The sequence below is a fragment of the Pinus tabuliformis genome, chromosome 7, assembly GCF_031772625.1.
Source record: "Pinus tabuliformis cultivar Carrire ecotype Pingquan chromosome 7, CPIR1, whole genome shotgun sequence".
Classification (NCBI taxonomy): domain Eukaryota; kingdom Viridiplantae; phylum Streptophyta; class Pinopsida; order Pinales; family Pinaceae; genus Pinus; species Pinus tabuliformis.
The window spans coordinates 759,903,736-759,910,560 of record NC_142293.1 but is presented as its reverse complement, the minus strand read 5'-3'; the positions used below and the strand labels follow the sequence as shown (position 1 = coordinate 759,910,560).

General features: G+C 35.7%; 1 pseudogene; it reads right to left on the bottom strand.

The window, feature by feature from the left end:
- Positions 1-1,106: 1,106 nt before the first annotated feature.
- Positions 1,107-2,105, bottom strand: LOC149249751 (protein EXORDIUM-like 2 pseudogene; annotated as a pseudogene).
- Positions 2,106-6,825: the final 4,720 nt, after the last annotated feature.

Below are 6,825 nucleotides of genomic sequence, written 5' to 3'. Positions count from 1 at the left end.
TTAATAAACCTCACTCCAAATTGAAACTTGGAGCAAGAGGGTGAGGATTGCACCTCACCTCCACTGCCTTAATGTGTTTTTGCCACCCCATAACTATGACCACACATTTATAATGAAGAGATCTAGGGTGTAAGACCCAAGTCCACACCCTTCCTTTGCCACGCTAGGAGGTTGACTGATGTACTGAAGAAACTCCCTCTAAAAATCTAGGAATAAGATAAGAGAAATCCACAACCGGACGGGGATACTCATTTCTTGTGTGGTATTGGGTCCTATGGTAGATAGTCGTTAACCAAGGAAGGCAACACATAACATATCTATTAGCCCGAAGGGAATATTGATTGGTTCTACAATAAGTTGTTCCCCCACTTGAACAAAACCCTTTTGTCCATCCAGGGTTCATAACAAGTCATGATAAAAGCACTTTCCTCTTTAGCTTTTTCATATAATCAATACAAAAGAAAAAATCAAATATTATTTAAAAGAAAAAAGAATAAAAATAAAGTATTAATTAAAACAAAAATAAATAAATATGATGTCATTTACCACGGTTTAAAATAAATCTAAATAAACAATATATATATATATATATATATATATATATATATATATATATATATATATATATATATATATATAGTTTTGAATAAAATAATAATTTATAATTTATTATAAATAAAAGTCTTATGAGGATTTAATGATAACCTTTCTGTTAAATTTATATTTGTTAAAATAAATTGTAAAAGGAGATGAATAAATTTATTATTATTTATAAATTTATAATTTAAACTAAAAATACTATTATTTTTACAATTTTTTAATAAATCTAATTAATATGATAAATTAAATTTAAACAAATCAATCTCCCATTAATGGACTTTCAAATAACATGGACAGTGGTTGCATTTTTTTAAATTAATTTGAAAAATAAAAAATATAGATACATTTAAAATATATATCAATAGTAGGCAATTGTATTAACTACAAGGTCCAACTTACAAACAGTAAAAAATTTGTAACAGCCCCCAGCACAAATTGTACCATACAAAAAGCTCCAAGAGAACTGTTGTTAGTCTACTAGACTAAGTAGAACAAACCTGTTTAAATTAAACCAAGGTCTTGCATGACTTGGTAAGAGGATCCCACATGGCTGGAAGAAGGAACATGCGGCCATTGAGCCCTCGAGCATTGAAGTTGGCTCATGTAGTTTCGTCTACCAAGAGCTGGCCTGCATACCCAGGATATGCCCCTCTTCCGTACATTCCCCTGCAAGCAAACACACCCTCCAGAGACAGAGAAGCATCACCTTGAAAAACACCAGTATTGAACGGATTTGCAACAGTCCCCACAAGCACAGTGGCAATATTTATGATCATACCATCCACGCCCACATCGCCAATAGGGGCTACCAGAGGTATAGTCTGAGGGCCGTAGAGAGGCTGGTGGAAAGGCCAGGCACACTGACCAGGGCACTGTGTTACAGAGTCCCCAACCCATGCATATGGCAAAGACACTGAGCGCCTCCCTTCACCACTTTTTACACTAGAATGGAACCCACATGAGCTCATGCAGAATCTTTCTACAACAACATCTTGGGCAGTGAGGACCAAGAAAATCCCTTTCTCAGGCACCAAAGCATTGGGGGCCACAAATGCCCTAAGTACTAGGGCTTCAATGTGGGTTCTCTGTAGCCATTTTCCAAGGCTATAGGACTCATCCAGTGTCTGATTCACCAACACTATTTTTTCATTCTTCTTCTTCTCACTCGCTACAGTAGAGCTCACACTGAATGATGCATCCTCTTTGTAAATGTCAGTGGTTTCCCACCATTCCTTTACAGATGGCTAGTTCCTCAGTAGTGTTTCTTCTTCTTCCTCTCCCAGGGACTGCAATAAATCCCCAATAATCGATCTCTAGACCGGATTGAACTTTCCATACCAAACCACATGAACATCTATATCACTGCTCAGAAGAGGCCCATTATGGTAGATCAGCTGCATTACCGACACCTCCTCTACCATAGACATAAATGACAACATACCTGAACAGAGTCCCCACACAACCATGAATAACCACCACCCATTCATGCCATTAACCTCCCCCATGATTCTAATGACATTGATTGCAGAAGAATTATCAACTTAGCGTCTCCTACCCAAATCTATGAGAAACCAATCCCAAACAAATAGACACGCAGCAGCACAAAGTCTAGTCCCTGCCGAGAGATTAATCAGGAGGGATGCCTGAAGGTGCCCCTGAGCTCTCCCCCAGTGAGGGGGAATGAGGGATTCCTGAACATTTAAATAGCATTCATAGCTTCAGCAACAAGCAAACTCACGGTTCGTAGTCCGAGAGCTCCATAAGTTAATTGGAGAGTAAAATATTTATTTTTTTAGTGACAAATTAGGAATGATTAGTTGGAAACTTGTAAGTTGTAGGCTTGTCATAAGTTTCAGATAAATCTAAAATAAATTTAAATTTAGGTATAATTAAATTTTTATTATTTATTATACTTGCTCAAGACAAGGTATATTGTCATGGTATATTGTCATTGGTTTTTAGTCAAATTGTTAGGAGTTTTAAATATTTATAAAGTTTTCTAACATTTTTGAAATTATTATATTAATTTTATTTTATTTTTAAATAAAAATATATTTTATATTAAAAAAAATTATTAAATAAATATAATTAAAAAAATTCATGTAGTTTTTATTAGAATTATTAATATAAAATATTTAATTTTAAAATTAAAAAAATATAAAAATATTTTAAAATGTCACCTGTTTATAAATTGTACCATAATTTAATGCAATGGTACTTGACATATTAATAATTCTAAAAAAAAAAAAAATTTAAAAAAAAAAATCAAATCTTTTTTATGATTGCCCACATGTACTCATCGTTCAGGGTTGGATTCAAAGGAAAAATAATTACGTTACTCTATAAACAAGGTTACAATTTAAAATTATGGATTTGACCCATGCACTGACTTCCAGGGTTTGTCAGCTGGGTAATGTCATTTAAATGTAGTACGATCTTAGCTTGTCTTGTACAGAGGAAATTAATCAAGGCAAGTAGAACCGCCTATCTGTAACATCCAAACAACGATTTCTTATATATATATATATATATATATATATATATATATATATATATATATATATATATATATGCATTACTGTTACCAATCTAAGGTTTGTAATTACAAACCATATATTCTTATAAACCATTGAATTTAATGCGATATAAATATAAAGGTTTTTACTTATCGAACATAGTTGTACTTTAAACTTTAATATTCATGTGGGTAGATTACCATGAAGTACTCTGTTATTAATACAACACTCAATTCATACCCTAGTTATGCGTGATTGGTTTCTGTATGTACTAACAAGTGGCGGATAGCTTGCTCAAGGTGTGGCTTCGATGTCTTATCCTACCAAGCGTCTTGGTTCAAGATCGTTGATCTCATGCCATCAATCCAATGGTGAAAAAAGTCTAGAAAATAGATCCCCTACTCGACTTCGCGCCCTCAGACCCTGGATGGCTCATTGTTGCTCCTGCTTCGCTACTCTGCGATGGCTAATATTTCCTCCAGAGTTCTTTCGGACAGAAGGTATGCCTTGGATCACAAGGGGTTGAATGGGGCACCATCGAATACAGGTAAGGTCAACTTCTGAAGTTCTGAGTGATTTAATGGTTCGGCCTTAAGAAAAGTAGAATTGTCGCAGAGCTGTCCGTTGTAAAACTAGTGACACTGGTTTATAGGTATAGGTTTGGAGGAGGCAAGGATAACTCACAACAGCCAGCTCCTTGATGCACAAAAGAAAAGGTATAATGCTTAATATAGCCATTTTACCTGTTACGATTTAAGATTTGCCATTGGTTTTTCATTTAATCGCTCAATTTTTAGTTTGACAGTAAACCATCCTTGCTTCTTGCAAGTTTCTCTCTGTAGGAAGGAAACGTCGCAATATCAGGTAAGAAATCCTAATACATCACTATCTATTTGTTCCTATGTCGGGAGGGTTCTTTTCACCTGAACTAGTTGTTACCAACAAAATTATGGTAATTTCTTGCAGGTAAGCTATTGCATGGAAATCTAAAGCTTTTTGGTCTGCAACCTTTAAGTTGGTAAGGGCTTACAAACTCCCGATCATTTCACAATTTGGCGTCACGAACTTATTAGTTATCTCATCCTATTGTTATAGAGTTTTCTGGAGGGTTTTACTCCGTAGGGTTTCTAGTTTAAATTATGCAAGTCAGTTGTTAATTTTGTGTTATTTCTGCGACAAGTTTGATTGTCGAATACTCTGCTCATATCTTTGTTTAACAATTATTAAAGGTATTGAGGTGTTACTAGTTCTGAGACTCGAATTCCTCTTCTTAAGGAGGGTCCCGAAAACTTTCTTTTTAATGGCATTCCAGACTATACAGCGCCGCTTGGGTAACCTTTCATGCATTGTTAAGTTTAATTTGAACTAATAGTTCCTCGACTAACTGCTATAAGCAATGGTTTGTTGGATACTTGTCAATATTTCTTTGATTGATGATTCTACGGTTGTTGTTATATATGATAGCTAGCGTTTGATGCTTGTTCATTTACTTGGAATTGGTAATTCATATGATTTAATATTTTTCACAAGGATTATGCATCTCATGCATTTTGATTTATATTCTTTTGATATCAAATTTCAAGTCTTGTGACCTTATTTCCACCTGCACAGTGTTTATTGTGTTCATTTGATTGCAAATAGATATGTTGAACTAGGTGTGAGGCTTCGGTGAAAATGCCTGGAAGTTTTTACTGTGTAACGAACATTTCATTAATTTTTATTTCAAGGGTTTCATGGGAGAAGTTTTGTTCTGATAAAATTACAGTCAAGTTAAATATATATACATTGATATGTTCTAGTTATTTCATCGTAAGGAAAAAAATTGACATGTAATCAGCTGTTCGAAATGCTTTATCCGAAATCCGTTAAGAAGGATATTTGTGTATCTATTTATCTCCAATACACTTTATTAGGTTAAACTCAATTATGCTACCCAGCATTCTTCTCCTATTTCAAACCCGCAAATAGTTTCCTTATATTCAATATATAACTCAGGATTTCGGCACAGAGGTGATTCCTTTGTTTTTCGATTTATTTCCTGACCTGTAAACTAGATATAAATTTTGAAATCCATCATTCTCAATAGTACTCTACGGTTTCATTCATATGACCACTGGTCATTTAAGTTATAGCAGCTACAGTCTAACATTCTTGATACACTTTCATACTACATATTTATTACCTAGTATTTCTAGAACAATATAAACAAACCAGTAAAGATTTACTTAAGAATTCACAGTAAATTTTTAAATGCTATTTTTGGGGTGTTACATCTCCCCCCACCATATGAGGAACATTGTTGCTGGTGTTCTCTCTTCCTTCAAAAAATAGCACCAGATAAGCTTTTCACATAAAATCCTCCTCCTCCCAGGTGGCCTCTTCCGAGCCAAAGTGCTTCCATTGCACTTTAACCTGGGTAATGGATCGCTTCCACAAATTAGTTTCTCTCTGATCGAGAATACGAAGGGGTTCTTCCAAGAACTCTCCTTCTAGTTCGACCTGCACCACAGAGTAAATAGTTACACTCTGTTTCAAAATAAATGATGTAACTGCATTTGTAATCTATTTAATTGTTTACCTAAATGCTCTCCCAGTCAATAATGTGTTGAGGGTTATACACACTTTTTTAGTAATGATACATGAAATACATTGTGGACCCGAATGTGGCTTGGTAGCGCAAGCTTACAGGCCACCGTCCAATTCATTCCAAAACCTGGAAGGGGCCACAGTGGCAGGTTGCTAATTTGGCACAACACTGCCATTGTAATGAACTTTTCTGGGGCTTCACTCTCAAATAAACGTGATCTTCTCGTTGAAACTCCAGGTAAGTCCTCTTTTGATCTGCATAAATTTTCTGTCTGTCTTGGGCTGCTCTTAAATTTTGTCGAATTTTCCTCACGGCCTCCTCCATTTCTGCTAGCATGTCAGGACCTAGTTCAAACTTATTAACTGGATTATTCCAGTCTATGGTTACTCTGCACTTTCTCCCATACAACACTTCGAAGGGACTCATGCCTAGCGACTCGTGGTGTCCATTATTATATGCAAACTCCACTAAATGGAGGTAATCCTCTCACTTGTGTGGTTGTTACATCACAAACATGTGTAGCATGTCTTCCAACACCTAGTTTACCCGTTCGGTCTGTCCATCCGTTTGGGGATGGTAAGCGGTACTAAACTGTACTTCAGTACCTAGACCTTAAAAGAGAGTTTTCCAGAAGGTGGAAGTGAATTTCACGTCCCTATCCAAGATTACTATTTTTGGTATCCCATGTAGACGAAAAATTTCCTTCATAAATATGTCTGCAATCTCTATGGTTTTGTATGTGGACTTCACCGGTATGAAGTGAGTTGTTTTACTCAACTTATCGACCACCACCATAATTGAGTCATGTTGCTTTCTTGTGCGAGGTAAGCCCGTAATAAAATCTAAGGATATATTCTCCCATTTCCATTCTAGAATGGACAATGCTTGCAACAACCCAGTGGGATGCTGGTGCTCTGCCTTAACCAGCTGACACGCCAAACATTTGGATAAATATTCTGTAATATCCTTCCTCAATCCCGGCCAAAAGTACCCTATCTTGATGGCTGAAAGCATTTTTTGATAGCCAGGATGGCCAGCGCAAGGCTTCCTGTGAAACTCATCCACCACAAAAATTTTAACCGATTTTGGTTAGGTATATAAATTTGGTTCTTAAAGGTAAGG